At 39.8% G+C, this 16736-nt stretch overlaps 1 protein-coding gene and 1 long non-coding RNA gene across 2 annotated transcripts in view; one reads left to right on the top strand and one right to left on the bottom strand.

Moving 5' to 3' along the window:
• LOC140726610 (NALCN channel auxiliary factor 1-like) overlaps positions 1–7983 on the bottom strand; it is a 174000-nt gene extending 166017 nt beyond the window's left edge. Inside the window, exon 1 of the mRNA XM_073043207.1 lies at positions 7881–7983. The gene's annotated coding sequence lies outside the window, so the exon portion shown is untranslated. The remainder of the gene's footprint in view (positions 1–7880) is intronic.
• The window catches only part of LOC140726612 (uncharacterized), a 36866-nt gene extending 28276 nt beyond the window's left edge, over positions 1–8590 (top strand). Inside the window, exon 4 of the long non-coding RNA XR_012098680.1 lies at positions 7895–8590. This is a non-coding gene — a long non-coding RNA (uncharacterized lncRNA). The remainder of the gene's footprint in view (positions 1–7894) is intronic.
• Positions 8591–16736: the final 8146 nt, after the last annotated feature.

The raw sequence follows: 16736 nt of genomic DNA, 5'->3' as shown, positions 1-16736 counted from the left end.
TGCACTCAATGTTTTAGGAGCAGCTTTTTCCTTCCCACCATCAGATTTCTGAGTGGACAATGATCCCATGTACACTACCTTACTATTTTTGTACTACTTATTTAATTATATACATATAACAACAAATTTCACACCATTAGACATAGGAACAGAATTAGGCCATTTGGCCGATCGAGTTTGCTCTGCCATTCAATCATGCTGATTCGTTTTCCCCTCCTCAGCCCCACTCCATACGTGGTGAGGGCCGCCGGTAAATTCTCCTGAGAATTAGATCAGGAGCTGCCTTCATGATCCACTTCAGAATCAGAGTCAGTGTTAGTAAACCTGGTGTCAGTGATAATAAACCTGATTCTGATTCTGAAGTGGTTCATGAAGGCAACTCCTCATCTAATTCTCAGGAGTATTTAATGGTGACCCTCACCATGTTGCCCACATCACATTAAGGTATGAAGCAAGCTAACCACCCTGGAAATAATAGTTTTACCAATCTAATCAAATCAATGGCAACTAATGATAATAGTCACTCAGAGCCACACCCAATCATAGAAACACAATGCAATGAAAGCTAGCTACATGAGATTGATATGAACAGCAGGACAAGGAAACACAAATCCATTAGAGCAGCAACAATTTCCAACAAGCAGTTTCTATTTCGGAATAATATTGACTCACCCATACAAAGTAATGATCACTCCACCTGATGACCCTGTGATCTCTGTTTCAGAGGCTGATATTAGGCTGTCTTTAAAGAGAGTGAACCCTTGCAAGGCAAAGGTCCTGATGGAGTATCTGGTAAGGCTCTGTAAACCTATGCCAACCAATTGGGGGAGTATTCAAGGACATATTCAACCTCTCACTGCTACGGGTGGAAGTTCCCACTTGCTTCAAAAAGGCAAAAATTATACCAGTACCTCAGAAGAATAATGTGAGCTGCTTTGAAAGGTTGGTCATGACTAGACTGAACTCCTGCCTCAGCAAGGACTTGGACCCATTGCAATTTGCCTATTGCCACAATAGGTCAATGGCTCTTCACATGGCTTTAGACCACCTGGACAACACAAACACCTAGGTCAGGATGCTGTTCATTGATTATAGCTCAGCATTTAATACCATCATTCCCACAATTCTGATTGAGAAGTTGTAGAACTTGGGCCTCTGTACCTCCCTCTACAACTGGATCCTCAACTTGTAAACCGGAAGACCACAATCTGTCCGGTTTGGTGATAACATCTCCTCCTCACTGACGATCAATACTGGTGCACCTCAGGGGTGTGTGCTTAGCCCCTTGCTCTACTCTATATATACACATGACTGTGTGGCTAGGCAAATCTCAAATACCATCTATAAATTTGCTGATGATACAACCATTGTTGGTAGAATCTCAGGTGGTGATGACAGGGCGTACAGGAGTGAGATATGCCAACTAGTGGAGTGGTGCTGCAGCAACAACCTGGTCAGTAAGACAAAAGTACAACACAAACTCCACAATAACAATATCCATCCTCACACTGAACATCACAAACTTCACAGTAACAATATCCATCCTCACACTGAGCAAGACAAGCTCCAGATTAAAAGTACTTGTCCATGCTGAAAGCTACAGTATGAACCCATAGCAGCTCCTCAATAATGGCAGGGTACACCCAAATGGAAATAGTAAATAACCTCTCTTAGACATTCAGACAGCTCAAACACAATTCCAATTTCACTACAGCACTTCAGAAACAACATCAAAAATAGCAATGATTCCAGATTAGTAGTTACTGTATATCTAAACACAAGGCCAAATCTAAAATACTAACGTGGACCCCAAATTGGGAATCATCAATCCAGAATAACAGTATTCACAAAGCTCCATTAAGCGTATTAACTATGCACACTGGTAACAGCCTTACCAATTCCAAAATAACACATATAACTGAACAAGGCAAAATCTATGCCAAAATATCATAACATACTGAAAACAACAATCAGAATAACACACTGGCTCTTCCTCAAAGAGAACACCACCAGCATTCACCCAAGAACCAAGTCACTTTTCCAGAAAAATGGTATTCACAGTCGAGCAAGTCAAACACAACTCTAGAATAAAAGATGTTCTCATTGCGAAAGTAGCGCAAACTCCAGAATAATGGCATTCACCTCCAAAATACCATAAGGAACTCCAGTTTACCAATAATGGCACACAAAGAAAATTTGGCTTCAGAACAACTGCATTTGTTTCCAAACAGCATAACTTGCAAGTCACAATAAAACTATTCATGCAAATAAAGCAACATTTATTTCAGAATAATGCATACACACAATATGAGCAACAGAATCTTCAGCTTAACACCATGAGCAGCAAGAAAAGAGCATGAACTCCAGTGTAACCACACAACACTAGCCCAGTTCTAGAATATCTCAGACTAGTGAACACCACAGCATGAGAACTAGATATGGCCAGGTTAAGCAAAGCCAACTCTGGACCAAAGACTGTACCAGTTACTCTGCATAACTAAAAGACTTAAATCAACACTAACTCAGTAATATTAGCATTCACATTTAAAGAAAAACATAAACTCCAGCATCAGAATACTCCACAGGACATAGGAGTAGAACTAGGCCATTCAGCCCATTGAGTTGTTTGAACATTTCCCGATGGAACAAATCAACAATAAGAATTAATTAACAAATTGAGCCATGTCAGTTCCAGTGTTTACACCCAAACAGGGAAACATCAAATTTGGTTGGAAGACTTACAGTGAGTGAGAAGCCAATACCACGTCCAAACTAATTCCAAACATCAAAATAGCAGTGACATCAGAATTATCAAATTCACACTCACCCTGAACCTACACTACGTCCTCTATTTCTTGCTCGCCCCAACTCAGTGGGAAAAGCCTGCTTTTATTTACTCTAGCTATGCATCTCATAGTTCTTTGTATCACTATCAAATTTCACCTCATTCTCCTACACTCCAGGGAAAAAATCCAAACCTATTCAGCCCCGTCCTATAACCCAGGTCCCACCAACATCTAAATTGTTTCTGTACTCCTCCACTCTTAATGATATATTTCCTGTAGGTAGGTAACCAGGTCCCAGAGTGTATTGAGGAGATTGAACCCAATGTTTGAACATCGATTTTAGAGCAGGACTAGATTGAAAAGGTCAGGGTGTTGAGGCCAAAGGCGAAGGATGGACCGGATCAGATCGTTGCTCTATAAAGTTTGCTCGGCTCTGTGCTGAACTCTTCTGAACTATAGGACTCTCTTGCGGACTCCGGTTCAGAATGCTATTTTTCTCTCTGCACATTGGGTGTTTGAAAGTATTTTTTCAATATATGGGAACCTTTTCTTTTATGGGTTCTTTTTTATGAGCATGATGTGTTTTTTTTTTCTCTCTGCACATTTGGTGATCGACAGTCTTTTTTTAATATACAGTTCTTCTAGGTTTCTTTGTTTTATGGATGCCTGTTGGGAGATGAATCTCAAGGTTGTATAATGTATACATACTTTGATAATAAATGCTCTTTGAACTTTAGAACTACACAGAAATTTAGCATCGCCAATGTCTTATACAATTTTAACATCACATCCCAACTCCTGTACTCAACACACTGATCTATGAAGGCAATGTGTCAAAAGTTCTCTTTACGATCCCATCTACCTGTGATGCCACTTTCAAGGATTTATGAATCTGTATTCTGAGATCCCTTTGCTGTATCACACTCCTCAGTGTCCTGCCATTCACTGTGCAAGCTGTACCCTGGTTTGTCCTTCCAAACTGCAACCTCACACATGTCTGAATTAAATTTCATCCACCATGTATCAGCCCATTTTTTTCAGCTGGTCCAGCTCCCACTGCAAGCTTAGATATGTTACATTGTTGTCCACTGAGCCCTCGATATTCATGTCATCAGCAAATTTGCTGATCCAGTTTACCACATTATCATCCAAATCATTAATACAGATGATAAACAACAAGGACCCAGCACTGATCCCTGCAACAGTCCACTAGACACAGGCTTCCAGTCAGAGAGTCAGTCAGTCATCTACTATCACTCCCTGGCTTCTCCCAGTAAGTCAATGTTAAATCCAATTTACTACTTCATCCTGAATGCTAAGCAGCTGGCATTCTTGACCAACCTCCCATGTGGGACCTTGTCAAAGGCCTTGTTAGAGTCCACGTAGACAATGTCTATTATCTTTACTTCATCACCTTTCCTGGTAACCTCCTTCAAAAACTCAATAAGATTAGTCAAACATGACTTATCATGCACAAAGCCATGTTGGCTAACCCTAATCAAGTCCTGTTTATCCAAATACTTATATCCTATCCCCTAGAATATCTTCCAATAATTTACCCACTACTGATGTCAGGCGCACTGGCCTGTAATTCCCCAGCTTATTCTTAGAGCCTTTCTTGAACAACGGAGCATTAGCTATCCTCCATTCCTCTTTTGTAATCTGGGTAGCTTCAATTCTAGCTTCATCATAGAAACATTTATGTTCTGTTTTGTAACTCTAGAACATTAAACTGATTCAAAATATAACAAGAGAGCTGAGAGATGCAAGACTTAGTTTGTGTTTTTACTTTAAGTGAAGCACCTATGTATCACATGGTAGAGTGATGATATATGCAATTTACATATCTATACATAATAACCCATAATGAATTATTTAAATGAACAAGAATGCTTAATCAAATATGTTTACAAGATTACTCAGATATCCCTGAAATATTAAATACATAGCACTCCTTCCTGCTTAATTATAAACTCCAAATCAATATAGAATGTATACTCTATAATGCGACTGCTATATAGACATCTTTACTTTAAAGTTTCGCATAGTAAAGTTTAAAGTGCTCATTCAGGCTGAAATATTGAATTATTGGGGAGGTTTTCTTATTCTTGTGGGATAACAACTTTCCTGACATGGGGATCACTCTGCTTGGCGGGTGAGACTTGCGGCTGTGGAAACAATCTCAGGTTCTGGCGACTCCTCCATGGCGGTTGTAGGAGTTGATTCTGAGATTGCAAGAAGTGGTTCTGACAGCATGGTCCTGTCTTGTTGCTCTCTGTTTATCTCCCTCCTTTTCTTTCTCTTCTGATTAGTTTGTGCATCTTGATCTTGGGAAGGTCCATTTAGTTTACTGCAGTATTCTCTTAATAATCCTTCTATTTCTCCCTTTACGATCTGATCTCTCCTCTTGGTTTCCTCATCTACAACACAATCTGATGAACCCTCTATTTTCGTATCTCCATTGAGTCCTTTCTTGTTGGCCTTCTATGCCTTCCATTCATTCAGCTGGGCTTTGGTCTTTGCATCTACATTTACAAACAGCTTTTTATCTCCCACTTGAAGTTCATGCAATAACCTTGAAGCACACAGAGTAAATTCTGATTCTTTATACCCGCAAAATCCGAAGGTCCTTGAACTCTCTTTCATCGTGCTCTTTCCTTGGCCCAATATGCTTTCCAGCCAGAGGCAGAGATTAGCACCAATACCTGTTTTTCCTCTGTTGGGCAACTGTTTATGGTGTACAGCATGGAGACACTTGTGGCATCATCCAGTACCTTTCTGAATTCACTTTCAGTTGAATTTATTGTAGGAGATCTGTCATGCAAATTGTGGATGGATTTCCAATCAAGTTGTAATTGTCTCAGCCAATCACATCCTCACAATGTTGGCCCTCCTCTTTTTACTGCATACTGTCCAATGTGACCTGTTGGTTGCTGTATTTCACTGTTACAAATGACATTCCCACAGGAGTTATCTTTTCTTCAGTATAAGTTCTTTAGTTCGATATCTGCAGGCTTCAGTTCAGTATCTTGGAAATGACATTCAAACTTATTTTGTGGAATGAATGAAACAGCCAAACCAGTGTCCAATTCCATTTTAATTAATTTGCTATTCACTTCTGGTGTAAGTCATATTTCTTGTTTCAAGTCAGTTTTCACATGGTAAATCTCAAAGCTGGGCAGTCCCATGTCACTCTCATCATTATCAGATTTTTTTTATTAACATGCAGATCTGTACTCTTTTGGAAATTGCAAATTGATATTTTAGCTTTTTTTCTTCCCTATGCAGTTCATTTATTGTTGTCTGCCTGACATACTCTTGGAATGAGTTCTACTTTGTTGCATTTTCTGCAAGTTTCACTTTTAAATCTACATTGACCTTGTGTATGTGAGCCCCTGCTATGAGTGTATCACAATTTGTTTGGCCAAACTGGTTTCTGTTTAGATATTGCAATCACATTCATGCTTCCTTTCATTCCTGATTGCAACTTAATTGTGTCTCCGTCTGCTGTTTCCATTGATGCAGCAATTTCAACTGCTCGCTTAAGTGTAAGTTGTGCTTCAGTTAGGAGCTGTTTTTGAATGCTTTCTTGTAAGATTCCACAAACTAAATGGTATCTTAGTGTATCATTAATCACACCATTGAAATGACAATGCTCAATCTCTTCAATTAGGCCACATACACTGAAATGGACATCTTTTCCTTTTGATTCTGCTTATGAAACCTAAAGTGTTCTGCAATAAACAATGGCCTGGTTCTAAATGTACACTCATTACTTTCACAGTGTCAGCAAAGCTCATGTCTGCTGGTTTGGTTAGGGCAGTTAAACTTTGAAGAAATTGTATGCGTTAGGAAAATTAGTACTCATTTCTCATAGGCTGTTTCATTTGCTTCAAAATAAACTGTTCAATTAGCTCAGTATATATGAGCTAGTTCCCAGCTGAGCAATTGAACATGTATATCTTTCCGATGTAGGCAACCACTTCTGCTCTTTTTTTTATGATTATTGTTACCCGGTACTCACTGTTTTTGAACCCATGAAATCTCCCATTTTCTGCCTTTTTAAAAATTTGATCGTGCCTTCCCTTTTGAAGAACATATGCTGCTCTTTTTATTAACTCAACTGTTTTTCACTGTGCTTTTTTAAAAACTTGAATGTCTCACTGCTCTTCAACAGGTCAGTAGCCATCTTGGGTTCATTTTAAAAATAACTTGTCACCACTGTTATGTTTTGTAATTCCGAAACCTTAAACTAATTCAAAGGAAAACAAGAGAGTCGAGAGATGTGAGCCTTAATTTGTGTTTTTACTTTAAGCGATGCATGCACCTATAATGTGCTAGCATAATGTTGTATACAATTCATATATTTGTAGATATAACCCATAATCAATTATTTAAATGAACAAAAATGCTTGATCAAATATATATATATACATGATTACTCAAATAATATGAAAATATTAAATACACAACAATTCATACCTACAAAAAAGACAAAGCTACACACACACACACACACACACACACACTCTCTCTCTCACACACACACACACACACACACACACACACACACACACACACACACACACACACACACACACACACACACACAGAGAGAAAAAATAATACCTTTCACACCCCCACTGTAGAGAAAAAGCAATGCTGAATAACAACACTCACTCCCTGCTCAGCAAACAAGTTAGGTTGCTAAACCTATACTAAAATATGTCTAAAGCAATCCTAAAATAACGATAAACACTGACTGAAAATTAACACCAGTCCTTATATATACTGGAAAAAGAGGAGCACCATCTCCAGAGTAATATCTTTCAAGCCTATAGGGAACATCACTCATATGTCCAACAAGAACAATTCAGAGTCCGAAACAAGTCACACAACTAAATCCAGTAACTCTTATATCAACGTTACATCACCCACATAACTAGGTAGAGTAAAACAGTATCTTAACAACAGTACTCACATAACTGATTGAAATACACTGCTTCCACAGTCATATCTCCCGGGCAAAACAATGTAGACATAAAATAATCCATTATGGACTTATGAAGGGAAAGACTTTCCAATCTAACTTACTGGTTTTCTTTCAGGATGTGACAAGGAGCTTGATCGGGGTAAGGCTGTGGTTGAAGTATACTTGGAATTCAGTAAGGTCTTGGACACTGTTCCTCTGGACAAGCTGGTACTGAAAATAAAGAAAGCGGGAATCAGTGGAAATATTTAACAATGGATAAGTAATTGCTTGAGCATTAGAACCCATTATGTTGTGTTACATGGATCAAAAGCAGCCTAGAAGAATGCTATCATTGAGATGCCACAATGGTTTTGGAACCTTCGTTTAATATTTTTGAAAAAGTCAGGAGCTAGAAGCTACAAGCACACTGGCTAAATTTGCAGATGATACAGAGCCAGTGAAGGTGACATTCAGATGCTAAACAGGAAAACTACCAGAGGATTGAATATACTTCGGATAAAAACAGAAAATGCAGGAAATACCGAGAGGTGCTGTAGGATCTGGGGAAAGAGAAACTGTTACTTTTTTTTACAGATGCTGTTTGCCCATTTAGTGTTTCCAGAATTTTCTGCTTTTATTTCGGATTTCCTCTATCTAAAGCTTTGTGATTTTTGAATATACTTCGGAACTGGGCGGACAGGTGAAAAATTAAGTTCACTAAAGTAAAATACAAAATGCTTCACAAGTTGACAATGAAATTTTATTTATTGTGATGCAGTGTAGACTAGACCCTTCTGGCCCTGGAAGCTGCATCACCTAGCAAACCCTGATTTAATCCTAGTCACAGGACTACTTATATTGACTAACTAAAATCTAAGCAGGGATTGTAATAAAATATTGAGAACAGAAAAAACTGATTTGGCCTTTTTTTTCATTGACAGTAAATCAATGCAATTACATCTTTGCTCATCAGCAATCAGTAAGCAAATCAGATGCGGGAAACAGAGCTTTGAGCTGGAAAAAAATGGGGCAGCCCAGGAACACTGTAGAATATCTGCTCAAGTGGACTAACAATAATATCCACTTTTATTTATAACATAGGAAAACATACTAAAACTGCTGAGAGCACATGGAAAAGGAAAAGTCAAACAATCCAGTCAATAAAAAGATTGGATTGTTATGGAAATTGATTATGCTCTAAGTGGAAAATAGAAAACTGAAGTTAAGTGCTGTTTATAGAATTATAAATAGAGTGCTGATAGTTCACCTTGTCCTAAATAGCAGAACCAGAAAACACAGTCAGTATTTAAATAGGGATAATCTCTAGAAAATGAATGGTAACTGATAGAATAGATTCTCAAAGGGTTCCCAAGGGGAATGGTGGAATTACTCAAAAGCAATTAACTAGTTTTCTTCTATAAAATAATATTTTGTGGTACTTAAATGGGAAGTTTCAGGTTTACAAATGGTCTGCATAATATGCTTAGGAGTGTAAGTAACTCTGGATCCATATTTCACAAAGGTTGTCCTCGGCTCTCTTCTGAATTTGTTGACATGCATTTTAAGGAGATTGGCTACTTCAATTGTTAATCAACTCCATATTTATTGTATCACGCAACCACCATGAAGCTAGATCATGAACAAAGTAGAACTTTCTCTTTAATTTTCCAGCAATTCATCTCTGCCCATCTGATGCACCATCAATAACTCACTCTGAGATGTAGGAAGCGAGGTATCGGCTTTTATTGACTGGAAGAATGAACAACACTACATCCTGGGGAAATGAGGCTGGGCAACAGGCCTCAGTCGCCTTTATACAGAGGTCTGTGGGAGGAACCACAGGAGCAGTCCAGACAGGTATATGTAGTTCACCACATTATCAACTCCAAAATAACAGAATTCTTGCACTCGAACTGAACTAAAATGACAGAATTCACAATATCAAAGAGATCAACACCAAATCTAGAAGAATTCTAAAAAGAACAAGCAACACTGATTCTGAAAGCCATCACCCACATAACTGTACAGATTACTGACTCCTAGAGTATGTCCTCTCACACACCAAAACAGAATGCTGACTCCCAGAACATTGCTTCTCACAGACCTGTACAGAATGCTGTCCCCTGACGTAATTCCTCTGCCACATCTGTCTGGAATACTGAACCCAGAATACTGCCTTTCACAGACTTGAACCTAGAATATCACCATACATACACTTGTACTGAACAGCACAGATCTTTAAATAACATAACTCACACAGGCAAACAGAATCGGTTTCTAGAACAATGGTTCCCAATTCTTCTTTATGCCATGGAGCCTTACCATTAACCGAGGAGGCCGTGGACCCCAGGTTGGGAACCTCTGATCTAGAACATCATCACTTTGATGATGTAAAAGGAGTAAACAGGTTCTGTGGGTCTCAGCCCCGAAATGTGAACTGTTTACTCTTTTCCATAGATGTTGCCTGACCTTCTGAGTTCCTCCTGCATTTTGTGTGTGTTGCCTTGATTTCCAGCATCTGCAGAGCTTCCTGTGACCCAGTGAGTGGTGCTCAGTCCAAGATCACCCTCACAGCTCTCGCTGACAAGTTGCAGCAGTCACAGTGTTTCTCATTAGCATGAAATAAAACAAGTCTGATGCTGGAATGTAAGAAAAGATCAATACGCTAAATAATTGAGATAAACCAGCAGTCTGCAAAATGCTGGTGCAGTTTGGATTATATCTAAATTTGATAATTATCCAACAAAAAAATGACTGAAATTGTACAAAGTGCACAAATGATCAACTGAGTAAGGGATTGTGGGCAAGATCATAAGGAAATACATGGCTGAGAGGTTAAATGACAAGTTTTAGGATTCTGAAGGGATGAGATAATGAGAATCATCACAAAATAGTCATTGTGTTGATTGTTGATTACAAAGGTAGCTTTCAATCTGATGCACCATTACCACGATTTGACTCTGAAATGCCTGCATAGTGCGGGTTAAATACAGTTGCAATTGCATAGATTCGAAAAACAGTCTCTATGATCCAATTTATTGACCATTGATTTTTAAATCACTTACAAAGTAAAACAAAACACCAGCAATTTTAAAATATTATCACTCACACACTTGCGCAGAACAACAGGCACTCAAAAGCCAGAGAACTGACACACCAAAACTGAGAAAAATAGACTGTATTCCCAATTCCATAACAGAGAAAACTAAACAGCAAAATAACAGTCATCTCACTTGCCAGTGCAGAAACATGACACAGTTAAACAATATACATACTTCTGAAGAAAGGAACACCTAATTTTAATTATGACCATTTAGTGTGATGTTTGAAGCAAGCAAAAGTTCCTAGGGGTACAGTTGTACTACCGTAGATAAATAACTGAAAGCAGTAATTAATACAAGCAAGAAAGAGCAAACAAAGGCCAGCGTTTCTATCCTGAGGGTTGGAGGTAAACAGTTCTGGTTAAAAATACTCACTAATAAATTCAATAGGAAACTCAGGAAGAGTTAGATTATGGAACTTGCTACTATAAGGAATAGTTAAGAATGGTAACCATTATACATGAATTTAAAATTAATGTAATGGAAATGAGGGAGAAAAGAATTAAAAGGTACTGTACCTCGGTAAAATATAGTTGAATAAGGATGCTAGAAGGCTTAGTGGAGCATGTCCAAGTGATTAGAAAAGTTGGGCCAAATGTCTGTTTCTGTGCAATAAACAAGACAAGATATAGGAGCAGAAGTAGGCCATTTGGCCCATCGAGTCTGCTCTGCCATTCAATCATGGGCTGATCCCATTTTTCCAGTCATCCCCACTCCCCTGCCTTCTCTCTATACCCTTTGATGTCCTGGCTAATCAAGAACCTGTCAATCTCTGTCTTAAATATACCCAATGACTTGGCCTCCACAGCCACTCATGGCAACAAATTCCACAGATTTACCACCCTCTGACTAAAGTAATTTCTCTGCATCTCTGTTCTAAATGGACATCTTTCAATCCTGAAGTTGTGCCCTCTTGTCCTAGACACCCCTACAGTGGGAAATAACTTTGCCATAATCTGTTTAGGCCTTTTAACATTCGAAATGTTTCTATGAGATCCCCCCTCATTCTCCTGAACTCCAGGGAATACAGACCAAGAGCTGCCAGACATTTTTCAAGCAGTAAACGCCTGACAGCTCTCTGTTCAAACAAAAATATCATCACTGTTCTGACATAGCAACACTCACACATCCGATCGATGCAACATTGATTCTTTGTTACAAAACCCACACCCGGTTTAGATTGGGGCATAGGGCTGAAGCTGCCAAGAATATGAACATCAATCAAAGCTGAGTAAGATCATCAGCCTCTGCACTAAACTGGCATATTAGTCTGCCTCTATAATAATCTTGAACTAAGAATGTGATTGCCCATTAACAAATCTTCATCAATTAATACCTCAATATTTTAAGGCATTTAAATTTATGGGCAGCTCAAATTTCCTGGATGTTGTGAAAATCTCCATTCATACCAAGGACAGAATACAACAGAAATTGATGGTGTTGTTAAAAATTCAGATCAATATTTACTACCCACATTAACAAAATGACTACAACTACAAGTTCTCATTGACGGAACAACATGTCAACAATACTAATTTCAGGTCGAATCTTGGAGGAGACAAGCACTTGCAACACAAAGCATAAAGATGAAGTTTCCATGGACTATTAGAATAGTCGTGCTTCTTGAAATACAGTTTGTCACGGACACTTGTACTTCCTGGAAGATGAGCCTCTGCCAGACCTGGTGGCCAGCTGCTGCCAATGGCTATCAATAGCACTACCCAATTCAACATCATTGTCTCTAGGTTTTTCCAAGGTCCTGAAGGAAATACATTCAAGACCAAGTCCCATCAGTGGCAAGCAACACATATGCCATAAACATCCAGGCAATAATCATCTCCAACAAGACAGTCTAACTTATTTCAAGTTCAGTGCTATCCACTGGGACAGGTGAAATTCAGACATTGGGTACAGTTGCTTGTTTGGAGCAGAGTCAGCACGAGATTTTAAAAGTTAGCAAGTCCTTTTGGGACTTTCTGGTGGCTTCAGTCATTGTGAACAGTTTCTTGTTCTGGTGAGGCATCATGAGATTTAAGAGGAGATTGGAGCCTTTTGAGACTTTTCAGTGGGCTGCAGTTATCATGATTTATTAGGCAATTGGCAGAGGCCAGTAAAAATAAGTTAGATGTAAGGAGAGCAGCCGTTGTGGGAGAGGACAGTGTTGGAGTGGAGGGTTTCAGGCATTGGCTTTAGAAACAACAAAGCTAGGTAAGTTTCTGATGGGTTTCTTTCTGTCTTTCTTAGTCTATTAGTGCATAGCCAGTGCAGTAAATATGGGTTCATGGACAGTGGTGTGTTCTTCATGCCAGATGTGGCAATTCTGTGAGACCTCTACATCTGCGTGAAGTGTATCCAGCTGCAGTTCATTCAGTCTGCTTTAGAGAACTGGAGCTACAGCTGGAGGACCTCCGGCTCATACAGAAGAATGATGAAGAAATAGGTAAGATCTACAGTGATGTAGTCACCCCTGAGTTACAGGAGGTGGAAAGGACAGTCCAAATGTAGCTGATCCCTCCTATATCCACTTTGGATACTGTTTGGGGTGGGGGGGGGGGAGGGGAGGGTTGCTGGGAAAGCTGCAGCAAGCAGGTTCCTGGCCCGGAATCTGGTCTGTGGCTCAGAAGAGAAGTGGAAGGAGAAGAGGAGTACAGTGGTGATAGAAGATTCAATATTTAGGGGATCAGACAGGAGATCCTGTGGGTGTGAAAGAGACATCCGGGTAGTATGTTGCCTCCCAGGTGCCAGGTTGGGGGACCTTTTGGATCAGGTCCACAGCATTCTAGAGGTGGGGGTGGTGGGCCAGAAGTCATGGTGCATATACTTACCAAGGACATACAGAAGGTAGGGAAGGGGATGAGATCCTAGAGAGAATACATTGAGCTAAGTAGCAGCTGAAAAGCAGCACATCAAAGGTAGTAATCACTAAATTGCTGACTGTGCCGCATGCCAGTGATCATAAGAATAGCTGAATGTGTGGGTGAGGAATTGGTGCAGAGGACAGGGTTTCAGATTCGTGGGTCTCTGTTATCTCTTCTGGTATGACCTGAATAAAAGTGACAGGTTACACCTGAACTTGAGGGTTCAGGTTCAAGTCCTTGTGGGCAGTTTTGCTAGAGCTGCTTGGGAGGGTTTAAACTAGTTTGGCAGGGAGATGGAAAGCAAGTGATGGAGCAGTTGGTACATAGGTAGATGCAGCATGTAGAGAGACTGTGTGGAAGGATAGACAATTGATAGGGCAAAATTGCAGTCTGTTGGATGGGTTAAATTGTGTCTATTTTAATGCAAGAAGTATCAGGAAGAAGGGAGATGAACCTAGAGCATGGATCAGTACACGGAACTATGATGCTGTAGCTATTATGGAGGACTGACAATCACGAGGACAGGAATGGATGCTGGATGTTCTGCGATGTTTAGTTGTTTCAAAAATAACAGGGAGAGAGGTAAAATAGGTGAGGGAGCGGCATTGGTAATCAGGGATAGTATCACAGCTGCTGAAAAAGATGGGCATTGTGGAGGGATTGTCTGCTAAGTCAGAGCATGAGTAAGTCAGAAACAGGATGGGAGCAATCACTCTGTTGGGAGTATTCTATAAACCCAGCATCCTCCCCCACCACATAGCAAAAAAAACAGACTGGGAGGCAGATTTTGGAAATGTGCTAAAATAACTGGGTTGTTATCAAGTCAAGTCGTTTTTTTGTCATTTTGACCATAACTACTGGTACAGTACATAGTAAAAAGGAGACAACGTTTTTTCAGGACCATGGTGTTACATGACACAGTACAAAAACTAGACAGAGCTACGTAAAAAACAACACAGAAAAAAACTACACTAGACTACAGACCTACACATGACTGCATAAAGTGCACAAAACAGTGCAGGTATTACCATAAATAATAAACAAGACAATAGGGCAATAAGGTGTCAATCCAGGCTCTGGGTGTTGAGGAGTCTGATAGCTTGGGGGAAGAAACTGTTACATAGTCTGGTCGTGGGAGCCTGAATGCTTCGGTGACTTTTCCCCGACGGTAGGAGGGAGAAGAGTTTGTATGAGGGGTGAATGGGGTCCTTCATAATGCTGTTTGCTTTGCAGATGCAGCATGTAGTGTAAATGTCTGTAATGGCAGGAAGAGAGACCCATCATGGGACACTTCAACATCCCTGGTATTGATTGGTACCTATTTACTGTAAAAGGTTTGGATGGAGCAGAATTTTTCAGGTGTATCCAGGAAGGAAGCAGGACTTCCGGGGTAGTCATCTCTGGAATGCTGCTTGAGTCATGCACCAGAGAAGGCAAGAATAGTATAATCTGACAGATAAATGTGTGGCTTAGGAACTGGTGCAGAGGACAGGATTTCAGATTTTTGAATCATTGAGATCTCTTCTGGGGAACTTGAACTCACAGGGAAGGTTTAATCACAAACAAGACAGAATCTGCAGATGCTGGAAATCCAAGCAAATGCTGGAGGAACTCAACAGGCCAGGCAGCATCTATGAGTTTAAGCTAATTTGGCAGGGGATGGGAAACTGAGTGATAGGGCTGAGGATGGGACAGTTGATATACCAGCAGAGGCAGTGTGTTGTGAGACTGTCAGGAAGAAATAGGGGCAAAATTGTGGTTAGTGGGATGAGTTGCAGTGTAACAGGATGACAAAAGCAAAAAGGGTAATGAAATCAGGACTGAAGGTAATTTATTTGAATGAACACAGTATATGGAATAAGGTAGATGATCTTGTAGCACATTTAGAGATTGGCAGGTATGGTGTAGCGGTCATCACAGAGTCATGGCTGAAAGAAGGTTATAGTTGGGAGCTCAACATCCAAGTATTGAAAGGAGAAACAGGTAGGTACAGGGGTGGGGTGGCTCTGTTGGTAAAATAAATGAAATCAAATTCTTGGAAAGAGGTGACATAGAATTGGAAGATGTCAAATCATTGTGCGTAGAGTTAAGAAACTGCAAGAGTAAAAACACTTTGATATGCGTAATATACAGGCCTTTGAACAGTAACATGATGTGGGCTACAAGTTGCAGTGGAAGATAGAAAATGCATGTCAAAAGGACAAGGTTATGATAGTGATGGGGTATTTTAACGTGAAGGTAGATTTGGAAAAATCAGGTTGGTGCTGATTTTGGATCCAAAAAGAGAGAATTAGACAAATGCCTGTGAGATGGCTTTTTAGAGCAGCTTGTGGTTGAGCCCACTAGGAGATCAGCTATTCTGGATTGGATGTCGTGTAATGAACCAGATTTGATCCGGGAGCTTAAGGCAAATTAACTCTTAGGAGACAGTGATCATAATATAATAGAATTCACCCTGCAATTTGAGAGGGAGAAGCTAAAGTCAAAAGTATCAGTATCTTGCAGTGGGGTAAACCTTGACACATTTGACTTATCTGCTCCCTCTCAAATTGCAGGGTGAATTTTATTAGATTATGATCAAATGTATCAGTATTTACAGAGATATGAGAGAGGAGCTGCCCAAAGTTGATCTGAAGGAGACACTAGCAGTGATGAAGGCAAGTAACAATGGCTGAAATTTCTGGGAGCAACTTGAAAGGTGCAGGATAGATACATCCCAAAGACAAAGAAGTATTCTAAAGAGAGGATGACATAACCAAGATGGACAAGTGAAGTCAAAGCCAACATAAAGGCAAAAGTGAGGGAAGTTAGAAGATTGGAAAGCTTTTAAAAAACATCTGAAGGCAACTAAAAAATTGATAAGGAGGGAAAAGATGAAATATGAAGGTAAGTTAGCCAATACTATCAAAGAAGGCACAAAAAGTTTTTTCAGATATATAAAGAGTAAAAGAGAGGCAAGAGTAGTTATCAGACCACTGGAAAATGATGGGAGTCATTGATTAGAGTACTGCACAGACGG

This window comes from Hemitrygon akajei, chromosome 4 (genome assembly GCF_048418815.1).
Source record: "Hemitrygon akajei chromosome 4, sHemAka1.3, whole genome shotgun sequence".
Classification (NCBI taxonomy): domain Eukaryota; kingdom Metazoa; phylum Chordata; class Chondrichthyes; order Myliobatiformes; family Dasyatidae; genus Hemitrygon; species Hemitrygon akajei.
The sequence above is the reverse complement of the archived record's forward strand: the minus strand, read 5'-3'. Positions and strand labels throughout refer to the sequence as shown.